The sequence below is a fragment of the Giraffa tippelskirchi genome, chromosome 5, assembly GCF_054371585.1.
Source record: "Giraffa tippelskirchi isolate mGirTip1 chromosome 5, T2T-mGirTip1v1.2.pri, whole genome shotgun sequence".
NCBI classification, from domain to species: domain Eukaryota; kingdom Metazoa; phylum Chordata; class Mammalia; order Artiodactyla; family Giraffidae; genus Giraffa; species Giraffa tippelskirchi.
In genome coordinates this window covers 39,947,453-39,969,411 of record NC_137279.1, presented here as the reverse complement: position 1 = coordinate 39,969,411, position 21,959 = coordinate 39,947,453, and the positions used below count along the sequence as shown (strand labels likewise).

Genomic DNA, 21,959 nt, shown 5'->3' with positions numbered 1-21,959 from the left:
ATACAGAACTGCCAGCTTAGGAAAATGAAAGGAAAGATGACTGAGCAGTTTAGCTTTTCAGAAACTGTTTCTGCCCTTTTTCTGGTGAAAAAAGAGCTCCCCTAGCCAGGAATTAAGGTCTTATTTGTCCATAGTTGCAAAACATAATTGTTAAAAACTAACATTTATGGCCCACTATGTGGGGGGTTCCATACAAATATGTAATTTTTAAGAGGCAGCCTTTTGGAGGTATAATTGGCAAGCCACAAACTGCACATGTTTAAATCATACAATTTAATCTTTTATAACTTGTATATACCCATGAGACCATCACCACAATCAAGATAATGACCATAGCCATCACCCTCAAAATTATTCTTCTGTCTCTTCGTAATACTTTGGTTCTATTTCTTCCCACCCTAGGTCTTATCTTCAAGCAACCAAAGATCTGTTTTCTGTCACTATAGATTAATTTACATTTTCTGGAATTTTATATTAACAGAATCATACAGTATGTACTCTTTATTTGACTTTCACTCAACATAATTAAAGATTCATCATGTTGTGTGTGTCAGTAGTTAATTCACTTTCATTGCTGAGGAGTATTCCATTGTTTGGATACACCACAAGTTGTTTATATCCTTTCATCTATTGTTTATGTCATTTACAGTTTTGATGGTTAAAAATAAAGCTGCTATATTTTTGAATGGACACATGCTGTCATTTCTTTTGGATAAATACCTAAGAATGGAATGGGCTGTGTCCTATGGTCAGTGTATATTTCACTTTTTAAGAAACTACTAAACTGTTTTCCAAAATGATTGTATCATTTTACGTTTTTACCAGCAATGAGGAGAGCTCCAGTTGCTCCATATCTCTGCCAACACTTAAGTTTGGTCAGTCTTTTTCATTTCAGACATCGTTAATAGGTATGTAGTGGTAGTAGCTAATGTTGGTGAGTATCTTTTCATGTGTTTATCTACCATGTGTGTATCTTCTTTGGTGAAGTATCTCTTTGAATCTTTTGCCTGTTCAAATAGTTAAATTATTTTCTTATCATTCAGTTTTGAGAGTTCTTTAAGTATTCTATACTTGTGTCTTTTATCAGATGAGATATTTGCAAATTTTCTGTCTGTACCTTATCTTTTCATTTTCTTAACAGTATCTTTTAAAGAGCAGAGATTCTTTATTTTGATGAAGTCCAATTTATCAATTTACTCTTTTGTGGATTGTGTTTTTGATCCATATCTAAGGAATCTTTGGGCTTCCCTGGTGGCTCAGTAGGTAAAGAATCTGCCTGCAATGCAGGAGAGCTGGATTAAATCCCTGGGTCAAGAAGATCTGGAGAAGGGACCAGCAACACACTCCAGTATTCTTGCCTAAAGAATTCAATGTACAGAGGAGCCTGGTGGGCTACAGTTCATGGGGTCCCTGAATCAGACACGACTGAGTGATTAACAGACACACAAAGAATCTTTGGCTGTTAGCCCAAGGTCACAAAGATTATCTTCTCTTTTCTCTTCCTGAAGTTCTGTAGTTTTAGGTTTTATATATAGGTCTAGGATTTATTTTGAGTTAATATGATGTATGGTATGAAGTATAGATCCAGTTTGAAAAAAAAATATATCCTATTCCAGCACCATTTGCTGAAGACTGGCTTTTTCTTTCTAAATTGCCTTTGCACTTTTGTCAAAATCAATTGTCCAGATATGTGTGGGTCTATTTCTGGACTCTGTTCCATCAAACTATTTGTCTATCTCTATGCCAACATCACTCAGTCTTGATGAATATAATTTTATACTAAGTCATGAAGTCAAATAGTATAAGTTCTCCAAAGCTGTTCTTTTTTAAAGTGGCTTTGGCTTGTGTAGGTTTTTGCATGTCCAAATGAATTTTAGAATCAGATTGTCAATGTTCACACAAACAGGAAAGTCTGCTGGGATTGTGATTGGGTTTGCATGGAATCTATAGATCAACCTGAGGAGAGTTTATATAATTAGAAGTACTGAATCTTCTAATCCATGAACACAGGGTATGTATCTTTCCATTATTCACTTGTGCTTAAATTCCTCTTAGCAATGTTTTGTAAATTTTAATGCACAAGCATTATATACCTTTGTCATATTTCTCTCTAAATACTTTATATTTTCATGCTATTATAAATAGCATTTTAAAATTTCAATTTCTGATTATTTGTCATCAGCATAGGGAAATACATTGATTTTTGTATGTTGGTCTTATATTCTAAAACTTTGCTAAACTCATTTACTCTAGTAGCTTTTCCCCTCCAAATTCCATAGGATTTTCTTCATAGACAATCATGTCACTGGTGAGTAAAGAGCTTTACCTCTTCCTTTCCAATTTTAAACTTTTTGTGTTTTTATTGGCTTATTGGACTGACTAGAATCTCCAGTACAATACTGAACAGAAATGGTGAGAACAAACATCCTTACCTTGTTTCTGCTGAAGGGAAAGCATTCAGTCTTCCATCAAAAAGTGCCACTGGCTGTACGTTTTTCATAGATTTTCAGGTTGAGGAGTTTTCCTTCTACACAAGTTTACTGAGATTTTTAAAAAATCAGAAATGATGTTGAATTTTGTCAAATACTTCTTTAGATTTCTTGTCCTTTTTGTCTGTTAATATGGTGAATTATACTGGTTGATTAAAAATATCAGCCTTGCATTTCTGGGCTAAAGCCCACTTGATTGTGATGCATTATCCTCTTAAAATATTGCTTGATTAGTCAGTGAAAATCATTCGTGTCCGACTCTTTGTGACCCCATGGACTATACAGTCCATGGAATTCTCCAGGCCGGAATACTGAAGTGAGTAGCCTTTCTCTTCTCCAGGGGATCTTCCCAACCCAGGGATTGAAGCCAGGATCTCCTGCATTGCAGGTGGATTCTTCACCATCTGAGCAACCAGGGTAGCCTATTCCTTCTCCAGTGGATCTTCCCGACCCAAGAATTGAACTGGGGTCTCCTGCATTGCAGGCGGATTCTTTACCATCTGAGCAACCAGGGAAGCTCCTTGCTAAAGTTAATTTGTATATCAATGTTCATGAAAAATAGTCAATAATTTTCTTGAAATGTTTTCACTGGTTTTGATATCAGTGTAAGGCTCACTTTGTAGAATGAATTGGGAAATATTCCCTTATTTCTGGGCTTCCCTAGTGACTCAGATGGTTAAGAATCTGCCTGCAATTCAGGAGACCTGGGTTCGATCCCTGGATCAGGAAGATCCGCTGGAGAAGGTAATGGCTACCCACTTCAGTATTCTTGCCTGGAAAATTCCATGGACAGAGGAGCCTTTCAGGCTGCAGTCTGTGGGCTCACAAAGAGTCAGACACGACTTAGCTACTTTTTCACTCCCTTATTTCTAATTATGTGGAAGCATTTCTGCAGAATTGGAATTCTTTCTTCCTTTAGTGCAACTCATTGGTGGATTTTCTGGGTCTGGAATATCCTCTATGGAACTGTTTTAATATACATTAATTCCATTTCTTTGGTAGATATAGAGATATTCAGGCTTCACAAATTTTTTTGAGTGAGCTTTGGTAATTTCTGTCTTTAAAGAAATTTCTCTCCTGTATTTTGATGTCTCCAATTATGTATATGTCAGGATTCTTGAGGTTATTCTACAGCTCGATGATGCTTTGTTTTTTTCATTTTTTCTGTTTTACTTCTGATAATTTCTATTGTTCAGTCTTCAAATTCACTTATTATTTTCTGTAATTTTCAACCTGCCATTGATCCCATCCACTGTATTTTTTATCCCAGATATTATGGTTTTTTACCACTAGAAGTTTGGGTCTTTTTATATCCTAAAAGTCTCAAACATATTTAATCTTCCTGTAAGTTCTTAGTTGTGTGAAACACAATTATAATAATTATTTTAATGTCCTTGTCCACTAATTCTATCAGTTATGCTATTTTGTGGCTGATTTTTTTCCCTCCTCATTATGGGTTGCATTTTTCTGCTTCTTTAAATGCTTGTTGATATTTGATTGGATGCTTCACAGTGTGAATTTTGTGTTTTTGAGTGCTGGATATATATGTATACCTGTAAATATTCTAGAGCTTTTTTTCAGGACAAAGTTAAATTACTTGGAAACAATTTGACATTTTGGTCATGTTTTAAGCTTTGTTAGACAGAAACACAGAAGTGTTTCAGTGTAAGGTTGATTTTTGTCTTACTATTGAGGCAAAATCCTTCTGAATACTCTAATGCCCTATGAATTATGGAGTTCTCTACTCAGGATGAAAGAATTATTCCTGATTTTGTGTGAACTCTGGGTATTATTTTCCCTGATCTGTAAGTCCTTTACTACGTACTTAAAGTGACCCTCAACCTTGAAAATGCTAATTAATTGATCTCTGAAGTCTAATCTCTGTGTCTTCAGAGTTGAACAGGCTTCACGTTGACTCCATGGCCTGGGAACTCTCTGAAAACAGTAAGCTGGCTCAGTTGTGGGACTCACATCATTTATTTACCATCAATCTTGATCAGGTGCATCACTGGGCAGGCTGGCCCTGGCTGCAGCTGGAGTATTCCTTTGTCTTTAATTGCTTGATGTCCAATGTCTTAGAAACCATTTTGTTATATATTAATATTTTGTCTTGTATTTCAGTTGTTTCAAGTGGGAGGGAAAATTTGGTCCCTGTTACTCCATTTTATTGGAAATGTAAATCACAGTGTATTACTTAATCCTAACAACCTCATTTTACAATGAGTATTTTTTTATCCTTATTTTCACACAAGAAATATTTTGGTTCAGACAGGTATGCTGCTGCTACTGCTGCTGCTGCTGCTGCTAAGTCGCTTCAGTCGTGTCCGACTCTGTGCAACCCCATAGACGGCAGCCCACCAGGCTCCGCCGTCCCTGGGATTCTCCAGGCAAGAATACTGGAGTGGGTTGCCGTTTCCTTCTCCAGTGCATGAAAGGGAAAAGTGAAAGTGAAGTCGCTCAGTCGTCCGACTCTTAGCGACCCCATGGACTGTAGCCTACCAGGCTCCTCCGTCCATGGGATTTTCCAGGCAAGAGTACTGGAGTGGGGTGCCATTGCCTTCTCCGTCAGACAGGTCTAGCTAAGCTAATTAAAGGTAATCCCAGGGCTTAAATCCAGGTGTTTCTTTCCAAAGCCTGAATTCCTCTCACTGTGTTAGGCTCATGATGTTGTCAGAACGGCATTCAGGGCTTGGATTTAGGTCAGTCTCTGACTTCAATGATATCTATGATCTTAGTCAAGTCATGAATATTTTCTGTGTCAGGGAACCCAAGGGAAACTTTCAATTGCTCTGTTCCAAGGCTACGCTTTAGGCCATGACTAACTTCTCTTCCTATAGGCCACAGTTTTCGGCCTGATTTTCTGTCCCCTTTAACCCAACCTGTAAAGTTAGTTTCCTTTAAAACTCCTTTCTCTCTCAAATGCTTAGCGCAGGGACTGGCACACAAAAAAGTCCTCAATACATGCTTATTGAGTGAATAAATAAATGGGTGCATGTATGATTGACTAAAGAGAAGAGTACTGTCCACTTCCTTGTCTTCTCCCAGCAACCACAGCAGGAGGGTCCCTGGACACCAGTGGAATCACATTAATATCAGCGACCCCCAGAGTTTGGCTCCACTCAGTCAAGCAGGCCCTTTAGCTCTCTTGAAACTCTTCCCCCATCCAGTAACATTATTTCTGATTTTTTAAGAGTTCAGAAAGGAATATTATCCAGTATTTTGAACTGTTGGGGAAAAAAGGCACTAATTATAGTTACATAAATAGAAGGTGGTCATTTTTTTGTTTCATCAATTCATGAACCAAAGTCTGAAATTCTGATTGTACTAGTTTTGGACTGTAAATGTCACCTGTCAGCAAGAAAGTCATGAAATTCATAAAAGGACTTTTTCCCCTAAGATCCCTCTGGCTTAAATAGCTCCTGCTGACCAGGCAATGGGATGAGTCAAGGCCCCTGTCTGGCACACTTGGCCATTACCAAGAGCACTCACCTCCTTGGAGACAGCTGAGTGGGCTGTGGGATGAAGAGGAGGGGCCAGAATAGAAAGTTCTGCTCAACCCCCTGCACACCTCTCTGTCCTTCAGGCAAGGGACATCCCCATTTATTGCTGAATTCCACTGAACGGTTAGTCTTAGAGGCTGGCTTTTAGGATCCTTGAGAATCCAATGAAGTTTAACCACTGTCTATGGACCATATGCTGTGTGCTCAGCTTGGTGCTCTTCTTGAGGTGCTCTTTGGCTTTCTGTTTGGTAGATGGCTCACTCCTTAATTCTTCTTTCCGAGGAGAGAACACTGAGGGAAACACGCTGGGGCCTGGGAGGATCAGTTATGCAAAGGGACTGGTAGCTCCAATAACGTAAGGGCCTCTGATAGTTTGAGACATGCCCAGAAGGTTCTCTGCCCTTTCTGATCCCACCCTGCTCCCTACTCCCATCCCCCGAAAGGCCTGAAAATGCTACAGTGTTTGGAAATTAGTTGAAGTAAATCCAATGAAACACATACTGTAAGTGCTTTGATTTGTATCTTAATTGCTTATTAAAATTCACACTTAAAAGTGGATATTTTATATGTGTTACTCATATCTACATGTTTTTCATTTCATACTTACAGTAGTTATTTGAGATAGATACCAGAATTTTCTCCATTTTCTTCAAATGAGGAAACGGAAAAGGGTTAAGGCATTTACCAAATAGGTTAGAAACAGAAATGTAATTAAAATTCGGTCTGCTGATTCTAGCTCCAGTGTTCTTCTCACTATACCCTTTCCTCTCAGAGGGACCTCTTGATGGGCCAGTAACATTTGTTTTAGTTCTTGGATTTACCTGTTGATAGTGAGCAGCATAGGTAAAAAAAAAAAAAAGCCCACTAACATTAGCTTTAGATAAACCTTATTTTAAATCCTGGATCTATCACTTAAAAGCTTTGTGACTTTGGGCAAACTGTTTAACTTCTCTGACTCTGTTTCTTTAGAATGAAAGCACTTGCCTTCCCGGGTGATTATTTTGAATACTCTGAGACATTATGTATATAAATGCCTGCCACACGAAATACACTGGGAGTAACTATTACTAGACATACAGTTCCCATTTCTTTCATAGTGTATCCTCTCATCCCACTTGAAGCTTCAGTCCATCAAACCGTCCCTAATTATTTCAGACCTCGTGAATCTGTCTTTTCTGAGTTATTTCAGCATTTACAACCCCTGCGGAGAAGGTAATGGCACCCCACTCCAGTACTCTTGCCTGGAAAATCCCATGGACAGAGGAGCCTCGTAGGCTGCAGTCCATGGGGTCGCTAAGAGTCGGACACGACTGAGCGATTTCACTTTCACTTTTCACTTTCATGCATTGGAGAAGGAAATGGCAACCCACTCCAGTGTTCTTGCCTGGAGAATCCCAGGGATGGCGGAGCCTGGTGGGCTGCCGTCTATGGGGTTGCACAGAGTCGGACACGACTGAAGCGACTTAGCAGCAGCAGCAGCAGCTGTTCAATTTAACCATTAATTACTCCTTTATATTCTTAGTCTCTGTCCCTGACCAGTGTGGAAGCTCTGGGGAGCCACTGGACGATGTCTGAGCTCTCTGTTCTATGGTATTGAATACATTCTAGGTGTGCAATAAATACTTGATGGAGCGCAACGGCTTAGATTCTTTGGGTGGTTATGTCTTATAGTCACAGTAGAAGGAAGAAGGCAGATTATCCCAGTGCCACTGGCTTGTGCTAACACATCCAGCTCATATGGTAGAGGCTGAGAGGATAAAGACAACATTTATAGGTGCCAGTTCACCTGTCTGATAAGTGATTTTGGTTATGTATCATCTCTCCAGGTTGCCCAGCCCACAGTGACCTTTGCACTGAGTCAAACTGGCCGTGAGACCAAACCATGAGTTTCAGAGCATCAGATATTTATTCTTACATTCATTCTGACAATCTTTGGGTCCTTGGGCAAGTTTTATCAGCCCTCTGAATCTGTTTGCTCATGTTAAAAATGGGGATAATGGTTGTTTGCCAGGCTGTTATAAAGACAAGTGACGTGAAAGTCGCTCAGTCATATCCGACTCTTTGTGACCCCCATGGACTGTAGCCCGCCAGGCTCCTCTGTCCATGGGATTTTCCAGGCAAGATTACTGGAGTGGGTTGCCGTTTCCTATGAGCTTTACAAGTGCAAGTGTTGAGTAAATGGTAATGTGCTATAAAATCTTTTAAAAATTGTTTTTAGTAAGAAGGATTTGGATCCTTGTTTTTACTGTTTTACAAAGACAGAGAAGAATAAAATGAAGTAAATAAGAGAGCTAACTTGGAGGTACTCATTTGTGCTTATATAGAGTCAGGGAAAAAAGGTGAGCAAGACAATTTGGGGAAGGACACTTGAGGATACTAGCAAGTTTATGAGCCAAGTGCAGAGAAGGATCATAATCAGAAATAAAAAGGCTTGCTTTTTCAGAGGACTAGAATATTGAGAGAGTTAAGATGGTTTGGGATGTGGGGTGGAAGAGCAAGAAACAGGTATGATCTTGAGGGGTCAGAGATACAGAAAGCACCCAGTAGCAGGAGTAGAACCTGTGCTCATCCAAGGGGCCATGTGCCACCGATTAGCTATTTACCAAGCATATATACACCAGGAACCGTGGTAAGTATTTTCCAGTCTGTATCATTTGATTTTCACAGCAACCTCTGAGGTAGGCAGTACTGCTCTTCCTGCTTTACTGGTGAAGAAACAGAAGCATTGAGAAGTTAAATCATCACAAGATCAGCTCTTATTCTTTTTTAATTTTTATTTTATTTATTTTTGGTTGTGCTGTGTCTTCACTGCTGTGTGGGCTTTTCTCTAGTTGCAACAAGCAGGAGGCTACTCTCTAGTTGTGGTGCACAGGCCTCTCATTGTGGTGGCTCCTCTCGTTGTGGAGCATGGGCTCTAAGGCACATAGGCTTCGGTAGCCGCAGCACATGGGCTCTGTAGTTGTGGCTCCCCGGCTCTAGGGCACAGGCTCAACAGTTGGGGCCCATGGGCTTAGTTGCTCCACAGCATGTGGGATCTTCCTGGACCAGGGATCTAACCTGCATCTCCTATGTCGGCAGGTGGATTCGTTACCACTGAGCCACCGGGAAACCCTCAGATCTTGTTCTGCCCTGACTGCAGATCCTAACTCAGAAGCATTATATCCTACTCTCTAGAAATTGTGAGCTTATGTCTCCACTTAATTTGTTTTTCTCCAAATATTTCACTCTGGAATACAAACTCCTTCTGTAGGTGAACACACCAGGTGTGTGGTATTGTGGTCTGGGTTGAGAGCTTCTTGCCCTGGAGAAGAAGTGGAGAAAGTCCACAATCCTGGAGACACACACATACACACCTCATGTTCGTTGATTTCCTGGTCATTCCCTGGCAGCAAGAATTTTCCAAAGGCAATGTTGGAAACCCAGATGAGCAGAGAGGAAGGGTGGGTGGACTGGGAACTGCTCTGCAGGGGCCCCATTTCTTTTCAACAGTGTGGGTCACGATTGCAAGCTGTTCCCTAAAGCACATTCACCTCTTCCTGAAACAGTGCTTATTTCCAGGGCTCTGCAGGGCTTCTTCTACATCCTGACCATCTCCTGGGATGTGACCCTAATATTTCACTCTTCGTACTGCTTATTAACTGAACATGACAGCCTAGTTGAGCAGGATAGGCCTGGGAGAGAAAAGATTTTTTTAGTGGCTTAAAGAATCATTTAATCTCAATATGAAAAAGATGGCTCAGTTTATGCCTCAGATCTTTTCTTGAGTCACCTCTTTATGGCAATCAACAGTACCCGGTATAGAGATGAATAAGAAACAGCCCCTAGGTCTAATGTAAAATTGTAAATGTGACATATTGTGATTATTACTAGAATAAAAGTTTCAACAATTAAAACTTCCCTAATTTAGAATAGATTACAAAGTCAAATCAGAACTTTCCTGTCTCTGTAAGTTTCAAGCAGAAGCTGAATAACCATCTGGTCATGACTGGATTCTTGCATCAGATGGGGACTATATGACCAGGAAATAGTCTCTCGATGGAATGCTAAAGACTATTATTTCATGCAGCAGCTACAGTGTAGTGGTATTAAGGCAGAAATGACTCAGCAGATATTCCTGGTTGCCTCCCCCCAATTTATTCCCTTTCTTAACTAAGAGAAATCTAAGTTTGTCCCAATTATGCCCAGCTTTAGCTACTCAGCTTGCTACTAGGGGTGGCCTTGTTACATAGTTCTGACAGTGAGATGCAAAATCAAGTCACCAAGTGGGTCTTCTGAGACAGCTTGTTAAAGGAGGCCAAGGCATCTGATAAGTGCCTTTTTGGCTTTTACATTTTATCTTTTGTCCCCTCTCCAACTTTTATTTTACGCTAAGACCATGGCTGTGATGCCTGGAGGTAGAATAACCATTTTGTGACAAAAACCACTTTGCTAAAGATAGTGAGACAGAAAAAGAAAAACCTGTTGTATCTGGTGCCATTCTAGATACTCTTTACCACTCTTGATTCCATACATGGGAACTTTCTGTCCCAGGAAGAAATAAACCTCTATTTGGTTAAATCACTGTAATTGAATTTCTGTTACTTGTAGCGAGATATACTCTTAGCTGATATACACAATATAGTGAAAAACATTACCTGAGTTTAAATTCTCTTTTCATCATTTATTTAAGAGATATTAGGCAAGTTACATGGATCTCATGAAATGTCAATCTTTAAGATCAATGATACTTATCTTACAAGGCTTTTGAAAAGATTAAGTGAAATAATATGAATGAAATTGTCCAACACATTGCCTGGTACAGAGAAGGACCTCAATAGATGTTTCTTTGATTTTTTTTTTTTTTTGGTAGTTGGAGATCTTACATGTGGCCCTTGAGACCATTAGAAAAGATGCTCAGTTTATTGATAGGCAGATTCCATAGTAAGGATGCACAAGACAGTCCACTTATGTGTGAAAAGAAAATATTAGAAATTTAAATTCTATTTAGATCTGTTTGTATCTTAACTTTTTAACATTTCTCTTTTGAGTGCATTTTATCTATAAGTATAGAAATATATAATTTAAAAATAAGAAAATAAAATGCTTGTAGTGCATAATGAAAGGGGCTTCCCAGGTGGCACTAGCAGTAAAGAACCCGCCTGCGAGTGCAGGAGACACAAGAGGCAAAAACTCGTTCCCTACGTTGGGAAGATCCCCTGGAGGAAGGCATGGCAACCCACTCCAGTATTCTTGCCTGGAGAATCCCATGGACAGAGGAGCCTGGTAGACTACAGTCCATAGGGTCACAAGGAGTTGGACACAACTGAAGTGACTTAGCATGCATGTGGTGCATAATACAAAAAGGTTTGGAGACTACTGCAATCATTACTTGGGTTGCTTGTTTAGAAAAGGAAATTTCTGGTCCATTCATTGTGATGAGATGACTGCCTTAATGTGGTATGAACAAAAAGCAATTGGAGCACAGGGAGAATGTATCTAGGTCCGTCTGGGGGAGGCAAGGACAGCTTCCAGAAAAGCCATCACTTGAGCTGAAGGATGAGGAATTTGCTAAGAAAAAGAAGTGTGTTCTAGGCAGAGGATTCAGCTGGGCAAAACCCCAGAGCAGGAGAGCTGGCGGCCTCTAGAGACTTGAAGTACTTTGGTTTTTTTTCTGTATCATAAGGTATATGGTGGGATGGTCAGGAAACATGTCTGGGACCCAACCATGCCACACAAATGTTTAGGTTTCATGTTCTTAGCAATTAGGAGCATGGAAGTATTTGAGGCAGATAGACACCATTGGATTTGTGTGTTAGCTCACTCTAGGAGAAGGGAGAATAAATGGCAGGAAACATCAGCCTAGAGAGAAAAGGACCTGTGAAAAAGCCAGTGTTTTTGACCAGGTATGTTGGCATATCAAACAGATAATGATGAGGGTCATTGAGGGAGCTAGTATTGGGAATAGAGAGGAAAGGATAGGTTTGAAATATAATAAGAGGTTCATGCAAATAAGACTTGATATGCTTTGTGATTGACTGGATATGGGACTTTTTTTTTTTTTTTTGCTTAAGTAATTAAGGTGAATGCTTGGGCCATTTCCTCAAAATAGGATGCTGAAGGAGGAGGCATTCTCCTGGTTCTGCCACTAGCTGTCTGAAGTTGAAAAGTTACTTGATCTTTTCATTGTCATTTCTCTTCATCTATAAAATGAAATTGTTGTCAGCATTAGATATAATGGTATGTAGGAGGAACTCTATCCATGAAGGCTAACAATAACCTACGAAAATCATTCTTTCAGATGTTAAAATGCATAATATTATATTTTCCCAATTAATACATATGCTTTAGCATAGTAAAAAATGCATGCATCTTCAGGAAGTCTTGAAATGTGTGTGTTTGTATAGTTGTATTCACTTACTTGCATAAAGCAACAGAGAAAGGATATAAAATAGAGTTATAAATACTTACCTCAGGGATGGAGATGGGAGTATGGGATGTGGGAAGAGTAGATGGGACAATGAACAGAGACATGGGAACAAGATTTTAAAATGCATACCCTTTTATATTGTCCTAATTATGAATCTCACATGCTAGTAGAGTAATGCTCAAAATTCTCCAAGTCAGTCTTCAACAATATGTGAACCGTGAACTTCCAGGTGTTCAAGCTGGTTTTAGAAAAGGCAGAGGAACCAGAGATCAAATTGCCAACATCCAATGGATCATTGAAAAAGCAAGAGAGTTTCAGAAAAACATCTATTTCTGCTTTATTGACTATGTCAAAGCCTTTGACTGTGTGGATCACAATAAACTGTGGAAAATTCTTAAAGAGATGGGAATACCAGACCACCTGACCTGCCTCCTGAGAAACCTGTATGCAGGTCAGGAAATAACAGAACTGGACATGGAACAACAGACTGGTTCCAAATAGGAAAAAGAGTATGTCAAGGCTGTATATTGTCACCCTGCTTATTTAACTTACATGCAGAGTACATCATGAGATATGCTGGGCTGGATGAAGCACAAGCTGGAATCAAGATTGCCGGGAGAAATATCAATAACCTCAGATATGCAGAGGACACCACCTTTATGGCAGAAAGTGAAGAAGAACTAAAGAGCCTCTTGATGAAAGTGAAAGAGGAGAGTGAAAAAGTTGGCTTAAAGCTCAACATTCAGAAAACTAAGATCATGGCATCCGGTCCCATCACTTCATGGCAGATAGATGGGCAAACAGTAGAAACAGTGTCAGAGTTTATTTTTCTGGGCTCGAAAATCACTGCGGATGGTGATTGCAGCAATGAAGTTAAAAGATGCTTACTCCTTGGAAGGAAAGGTATGACCAAACTAGACAGCATATTAAAAAGAGCAGACATTACTTTGCCAACAAAGGTCCATCTAGTCAAGGCTATGGTTTTTCCAGTGGTCATGTATGGATGTGAGAGTTGGACTATAAAGAAAGCTGAGCGCCGCAGAATTGATGCTTTTGAACTGTGGTGTTGGAGGAGACTCTTGAGAGTCGCTTGGACTGCAAGGAGATCCAACCAGTCCATCCTAAGGGAGATCAGTCCTGGGTATTCATTGGATGGACTGATATTGAAGCTGAAACTCCAATACTTTGGCCACCTGATGCGAAGAGCTGACTCATTGGAAAAGACCCTGATGCTGGGAAAGATTGAGGGCAGGAGGAGAAGGGGACGACAGAGGATGAGATGGCTGGATGGCAACATCAACTTGATGGACATGGGTTTGGGTGGACTCTGGGAGTTGGTGATGGACAGAGAGGCCTGGCGTGCTGCGTTCATGGGGTCGCAAAGAGTTGGACACGACTGAGCAACTGAACCGAATTTTGAATCTTGACTGTGTTTTAAAAACATTAAAGTAAAACAATTAGAATGGATAAACAACAAGCTCCTAACGAATAGCACAGGCATCTATATTCACTATCCTCTGATAAACCATAATGGAAAAGAAAATAAAAAGAATGTATATATGTGTAAAACTGAGTCACTTTGTACAGCAGAGATTGGCAAAGTATTGTAAATAAGTGAAGTGAAGTCGCTCAGTCATGTCTGACTCTTTGTGATTCCATGGACTGTAGCCCACCAGGCTCCTCCATCCATGGAATTTTCAAGGCAAGAGTACTAGAGTGGGTTGCCATTTCCTTCTCCAGGGGATCTTCCTGACCCAGGGATTGAACCTGGGTCTCCTGCATTACAGGCAGATGCCTTACCATCTGAGCCACCAGGGAAGCCCGTTGTAAATAAACTGTACATCAATAAAAAAAAATCCTGGGTGACTTTCAGTTCAGTCAGTTCAGTTGCTCAGTTGTGTCCAACTCTTTGCCACCTCATGGACTGCAGCATGCCAGGCTACCCTGTCCGTCACCAACTCCCCGAGGATGCTCACACTCATGTCCATTGAGTCGATGATGACCTCCAACCATCTCATCCTCTGTCGACACCTTCGCCTCCTGCCTTCAATCTTTCCCAGCAGCAGGGTCTTTTCAAATGAGTCAGTCCTTTGCATCAGGGGGCCAAAGTATTGGAGTTTCAGCTTCAGCATCAGTCCTCCCAACGAATATTCAGGACTGATTTCCTTTAGGATGGACTGATTGGATCTCCTTGCAGTCCAAAGGACTCTCAAGAGTCTTCTCCAACACCATAGTTCAAAAGCATCAGTTCTTCGGTGCTCAGCTTTCTTTATAGTCCAACTCTCACATCCATACATGACTGCTGGAAAAACCATAGCTTTAACTAGATGGACCTTTGTTGGCAAAGTGATGTCTGTTCTTTTTACTATGCTGTCTAAGTTGGTCATAGCTTTTCTTCAAAGGAGCAAGTGTCTTTTAATTTCATGGCTGCAGTCACCATCTGTAGTGATTTTGGATCCCAAGAAAATAAAGTCTGTCACTGTTTCCATTGTTTCCCCATCTATTTGCCATGAAGTGGTGGGACCAGATGCCATGGTCTTAGTTTTCTGAATGTTGAGCTTTAAGCCAACTTTTTCACTCTCCTCTTTCACTTTCATCAAGAGGCTCTTTAGTTCTTCACTTTCTGCCATAAGGGTGGTATCATCCGCATATCTGAGGTTATTGAGATTTCTCCCGGCAGTCTTGATTCCAGCTTGTGCTTCATCCAGCCCAGCATTTCTCATGATGTACTCTGCATGTAAGTTAAATAAGCAGGGTGACAATATCCAGCCTAGATGTACTCATTTCACGATTTGGAACCAGTCTGTTGTTCCACGTCCAGTTCTAACTGTTGCTTCCTGACCGGCATACAGGTTTCTCAGGAGGCAGGTCAGGTGGTCTGGTATTCCCATCTCTTTCAGAATTTTCCACAGTTTGTTTTGATCCACACGGTCAAAGGCTTTGGCATAGTCAATAAAGCAGAAATAGATGTTTTTCTGGAACTCTCTTGCTTTTTCGATGATCCGTCGGATGTTGGCAATTTGATCTCTGGTTCCTCCGCCTTTTCTAAATCCAGCTTGAATATCTGGAAGTTCATGGTTCACATACTGGTGAAGCCTGGTTTGGAGAATTTTGAGCATTACTTTGCTAGTGTATGAGATGAATGCAATTGTGTGATAATTTGAGCATTCTTTGGCATTGCCTTTCTTTGGAATTGTAACGAAAACTGACCTTTTACAGTCCTGTGGCCACTGCTGAGTTTTCCAAATTTGCTGGCATATTGAGTACAGCACTTTTAACAGCATCATCTTTTAGGATTTGAAATAACTCAACTGAAATTCCATCACCTCCACTAGCTTTGCTCATAGTGATGCTTCTTAAGGCCCACTTGACTTCGCATTCCAGGATGTCTGGTTCTAGGTGAGTGATCAAGCCATTGTGATTATCTGGGTCATGAAGATCTTTTTTGTATAGTTCTTCTGTGTATTCTTGCCACCTCTTCTTAATATCTTCTGCTTCTGTTAGGTCCATACCATTTCTGTCCTTTATTGTGCCCATCTTTGCATGAAATGTTTCCTTGGTATCTCTAATTTTCTTGAAGAGATCTCTGATCCTTCCCATTCTATTGTTTTCCTCTATTTCTTTGAATTGATCTCTGAGGGAGGCTTTCTTATCTCTCCTTGCTATTCTTTGGAACTCTGCATTCAAACAGGTATATCTTTCCTTTTCTCCTTTGCCTTTCACTTCTCGTCTTTTCTCAGCTATTTGTAAGGCCTCCTCAGACAACCATTTTGCTGTTTTGCAATTCTTTTTCTTGGGGATGGTTTTGATCACTGCCTCCTGTACAATGTCACGAACCTTCATCCATAGTTCTTCAGGCACTCAATCAGATCTAATCCCTTGAATCTATTTGTTACTTCCACTGTATAATCCTAAGGGATTTGATTTAGGTCATACCTGAATGGTCTAGTGGTTTTCCCTACTTTCTTCAATTTACGTCTGAATTTGGCAATAAGGAGTTCAGGATCTGAGCCACAGTCTGCTCCCAGTCTTCTTTTTGCTGACGATACAGAGCTTCTCCATCTTTGGCTGCAAGGAATATAATCAGTCTGAGTTCAGTATTGACCATCTGGTGATGTCCATGTGTAGAGTCTTCTCTTTTATTGTTGGAAGAGGGTATTTGCTATGACCAGTGCATTATCTTGGCAAAAGTCTATTAGCCTTCGCCCTGCTTCATTTTATACTGCAAAACCAAATTTGCCTGTTACTCCAGGTAACTCTTGATTTCCTACTTTTGCATTTCTGTCCCCTATGATGAAAAGGACATCTTTTTTGGGTGTTAGTTCTAGTATGTCTTGTATGTCTTCGTAGAACCATTCAACTTCAGCTTCTTCAGCATTACTGGTTGGGGCATAGGCTTGGATTACTGTGATATTGAATGGTTTGCCTTGGAAATGAATAGAGATCCTTGTCATTTTTGAGATTTCATCCAAGTACTGAATTTTGGACTCTTGTTGACTATGAGGGCTACTCCATTTCTTCTAAGGGATTCTTGCCCACAGTAGTAGATATAATGGTCATCTGAGCTAAATTCACCCATTCCAGTCCATTTTAGTTCACTGATTCCTAAAATGTCAATGTTCACTCTTGCCATCTCCTGTTTGACCACTTGTAATTTGCCTTGATTGATGGACCTAACATTCCAGGTTCCTATGCAGTATTGCTCTTTACACATTGGAGTGTACTTCCATCACCAGTCACATCCACAACTGGGTGTGTTTTTGGTTTGGCTCAGTCTCTTCACTCTTTCTGGAGTTATTTCTCCACTGATCTCCCGTAGCATATTGAACACCTACCAACTTGGGGAGTTCATCTTTCAGTGTCCTTTTTGCCTTTTCATACTTTAATGGGTGAATATCAAGCATGTGTCCAATGGGTTCCAACAAAAGTCCTAGGGGTTCTTACACGTCTCTTTGGAAAACTCACCTCTTTTCTGGAATTTCCCTACTAATCACCCCCCCCCAACTTCCCTTCTACCTTGATTAACTTAGTTTTTCCTTCTTTTCCTTTCTTTCTATTAATACTTCTCTCTCAGCCTCCCTTCCTCCTTTCTTTTTCTCTAAAATATACACATATGTTATCACCTATTCTGTTATCTCAGTCATAGAGTAAGAAGTAGATATCCCTCAGCTATGAGACTGACATAAAAGGCAAAAACTCACTCATACATAATACCAGGGTCAAAGGGAAACCAGAAGGCTTAAAAAAAATTCAGAAGCTCTTCCTCATATTGTGAGCTCTTGGAAAGCAGAAACTGTCTTTTCTACCTTTGTGGCCCTAGTACCTTGCACAGTGGCTGGTACACAGTAGGTGCTCAATAAATGAGTATTAAACTTAACTGAAAAAAATCCAAAAGGGCATGTGCTTCCTTAAGAGTTTTTGTCTGGAGAAGAACTCTGACTTTTGAAAATTAAATGATGACATATACACAGAAATAGAAAAATGGTTAAGAGTAGGGAACTGAGGGACAGGTAGACCTGGGCTCAAATTCCTCTCTTTTTTTTTTTTTAACCAATAACTGTGTGACCTTCGCTAAATCACTTCTCTGAGCCAGTTTTTTAACCTGTAAAACATGTGTGCACACATGTATACACACACAGCAGTTTCAGATAGTTAGTAAGACAATTGAATGGGAAAACAAAGTAAAGGCCTTAGCACAATGCCTGGCACTGAATAATTACTCAGTGTTGCTTCACTGAACATGTTATTTCTGAACGTGATAACTACTTACTATAACAAAACTTCTGCAAGGTCAGATTAATGGTATAGGTCTCAAACTCATGAAACTTGAGAAAGCCTCAACTGAGAGAGGAACTGAGGTAGAAAGATTGGATGAGAAACCTGTCAGCAGAGGGTACTTGCCTCTTAAACCGAGTTCCTTGCTGAGGCTATAACCGGAAGACAAGAGAAAGTGACTTTGGAGCTGTGGATTCTGTGTGCCATAAAATGATTAGAGCAAAATGCAGTGTTGGCTGGTGGCCTTGTGCTTGTTATCTCAGAAGTGCAGCCCTTGTGTACCTCTATCTGATTCATTTTCAGCAATGTGCTTTTTTGTGTGCGTGGGTTGGAAAGAGGAGGGACGATAGAAGGACACTGAAGGACTGATGGGGGAGAATATTTGAGGACAGAACCAAATAGACTCAGATTTCTAGTGCTTTTTACCTCACTAATTGCCAGGAACCTGGATGAGGCAGAGCGTTGGTTTATTTAGCTTTTATGCAGCTCAGCGGACTGTTAACAAATGTGTCTGAGTCATGGGGGGTCAAGTGACTGCAGCTTTTCTGATGAGTCATTGTCTTGCTTCCACTAATGCTGATGGCCAGGGCTGACTTGTTTACTGAGAGCAAGCTACAGCTGTCTGCAGGTACAGGCTCCTATGCTCCAGCCCTCACCAGCAGAACCAGCAGGCTCCATTTGGGAGTGTTTGCATTCCTGGAAGGTCCTGATGTGGAACAGGTGGTAGGGGCAGCCCTATGTGATGTGATAATGCCCCACACTTTGATTTGATATTGCTGTGAGCAAGCGTTTAGACTGAGAACCCAAAGGATTGAGCAAGAGGTAGAAGGTGTGAATAGTACTAATTACATCGCTGAGGATCCTAGCAAGGAAGATGGAACATTCACACTGGGCAGTTGAGGAGCACTTGAAAGATTATTTACAAGGTGTGGCCTGGGTTCAGGGAAACAGCAAGGATGGTGTGGGGTCTCTTGGAAAGCAAAAGTGGGGAGCCATCATCAGGTTGAAGAACCAAGGAGAGGGAGTGGTTACTGGAGTTGTGAGGGAGGGAAAGAATGGAGAGGGCTACCTGAGAGGAGCTGTTGTCCTATTTAAGGGTCACAGCTGATTTCTGATCAACCAATAGGAAAGGAAAAAGAGAGATAAATACCCAACCTTGCTCTCCTTCTGCTCTCTCTCCTTAGATCCTTCCACTGGCCAACTTTAACTGGAAGCCAGTGAGCAAGGGGGCATTTGGGGTAGGTCAGCCTCCTGGGAAAGGGAGCAGGTGGAGAAAGGGGAGAGACGATCTGGAAGGGCAAACAAAATAGTACAACCTCCTAGCTAGACATACTAGTTTCTTCTCTGCTCTTGGTTTTGTTCATCAGTAAAATGGGGAAATCACACAACCTACTTTGTTGTGAGAATGAAATGAGATAATGTAGGTAAAAAGTTTTGAAAAGCCCCAAATGGTTTTGTGAAGGTTGACTATGAAATTGTTGAATAGCTGCTGTGTTTCAAGGAAGAAAATGTCAGTGAGCAGAGTAATTTCCTTACTTCCAGGTTGGTTTACCAGCCCTTAATTTTTTTTTTTCATTTTGCATGGGAGAATAGTTGATTAACAATATTGTGTTAGTTTGTGGTGTACAGGAAAGTGATTCAGTTATACATACACATGTATCTATTCTTTTTCAAATTCTTCCCCCATTTAGGTTATTACAGAATATTGAACAGAGTTCATTGTGGCATACAGTAGTAGGTCCCTGTTGGTTTTCTGTTTTAAATGTAGCAGTATGTACATGCTGGGTAGGATTGGGGGCAGGAGGAGAAGGGGACAACAGAGGATGAGATGGTTGGATGGCATCACCGACTTGATGGACACGGGTTTGGGTAGACTCCAGGAGTTGGCGATGGACAGAGGCCTGGCGTGCTGCAGTTCATGGGGTTGCAAAGAGTCAGACACGACTGAGCGACTGAACTGAACTGAATGTACACGTCAATCCCAAACTCCCAATCTATTCTATCTCTCCCCCAAATCCTTCCCCACGGGTAACCATAAGTTTGTTTTCTAAGTCTCTGAGTCCATTTTGTAGATGAGTTCATTTGTATATATTTTTTGATTCTGCATATAAGTGATACCATATGATATTGTCTTCCTCTTCACTTAGTATAATAGCACAAGGCTTCCCTGTTGGATCAGATGGTAAAGAATCTGCCTGCAATGCAGGAGACCCAGGTTTGACTCCTGGGTTGGGAAGATCCTTTGGAGAAATCAACCTACTTCAGTATTCTTGCCTGGAGAATTCCATAGACAGAGAAGCCTGGCGGGCTACAGACCATAGGGTCACAAAGAGTCGAACATGACTGAGCAACTAACACAGCCAAACACAGCATAATCTCTAGGACCATCAGTGTTGCTGCAAATGGCATTGTTTCATTCTTTTTAATGGCACCAGCCCCTCTTGAGACCCTACTAAGTATATATCCCACACCTGATGCTGAACATGGGAACAAAGATGGGTGGGCTATAAAAAAAAAGGTGATGACAGATACAAGGCATAGCCACTTCTCCCTCAAAAGCCTGTACTATAGTTAGAAAGATATGAAGGTGCCTGTGCATGTAGTCTTTTATCTATATATGGAGTGCATAGAAAGAGATGATGATATCCATGTCTATCATGTGAATACATACACGCACACAAAATAATACAGTCACATATACAAAATGAAGCAATACAGTTAGAGATGACTAGAGCTGGTTAGGGACAGTCAGAAAAGGGGTCCAGAAGAATGGAGTTTGAGTTGGAATCTGGATCCTGAGGTGCCAGCCTTTGACCTGTCCAGGTTGTTGACTTGTTCTTCCATGTTTAGAAATAGATCTTTTCAAAAAGAGAATGAAATATTTGAGTTCTTTGACTTGTCTCTTTTGTTTCTTTTATGTCCAGTGCCAAGGCATGGTATTCTGAAGGCCCTCAAGGAATGTTTATTAATTGAATCAATAAAGAAATATCTGGTATTTGTGCTATTTTATTAAGTAAGAGAATACATATGATAATAGTACTCTCTTCAGCTCTGGGCTCTGAGAGTTCTTCCAAGGGTGTTTCAAAAACCACTGCATGCAAAAGAGGAGCCACAGTGAATGAGTTTAGCATATGCTTTTGATAAGTGATTTGCATAAGATTAGTGTGTGCCTAGACTGCAATCTTAAAAAATTTCCAGACAGAAAATGATTGCTCTCAGGAAGATGTTTAGTTTATTAAGAGCCTTATGACATGTCAGACATGTTTCCTCTATTCTTTATTTCTGGGACTCAGTAGAAAGAGATAAGTAAGGGCAGTGATAGTCTTCTCAAATAGCTGTCACATTATTGAAAAGCTTAAAAGCAGTGTTTAGCCCTCAAGCACTTGTCCCATTTATGTTACTGGTCAAGAATTCAGGATGTAGGAATGAGAAGGAATGTTAAAGTAACGTTGTCCAAACTTGTTTGTGCAAATATCAGTGGAAATGATACTGATGTGGAACTGCTCAGAAACACTGCAATGAGTGCACAAAGCATTGGCACTGAGCTCTTGGGGACACAACCTGGACACCCTGGAGCCATGCCAAGGCTTCTTGGGCTTGGAGATGAGTCTGTAGCTGGTAGGAGCTCTTGAAACAGGCTGAAGGTTGTGGAATAAAAGCACAGCCTGCACTTCCTGTCATCTCTCTGAAGAAGAAAGAGGAGAACATCACCCACTCAGAAGATTGGGGGTCATAGAGGATGTTTGTTTCAACCCCAGCTCTCCCACAGGCTCAGGGCTGAGGTTGTGG

At 40.7% G+C, this 21,959-nt stretch overlaps 1 protein-coding gene and 1 non-coding gene across 2 annotated transcripts in view; one reads left to right on the top strand and one right to left on the bottom strand.

Moving 5' to 3' along the window:
- DNM3 (dynamin 3) overlaps positions 1–21,959 on the top strand; it is a 653,888-nt gene that overhangs the window by 5,391 nt on the left and 626,538 nt on the right. The gene's annotated exons all lie outside the window — the stretch shown is intronic.
- On the bottom strand, positions 14,141–14,213 carry TRNAY-GUA (transfer RNA tyrosine (anticodon GUA)). The gene has a single exon. It is a non-coding gene; the product is annotated as a tRNA-Tyr (tRNA).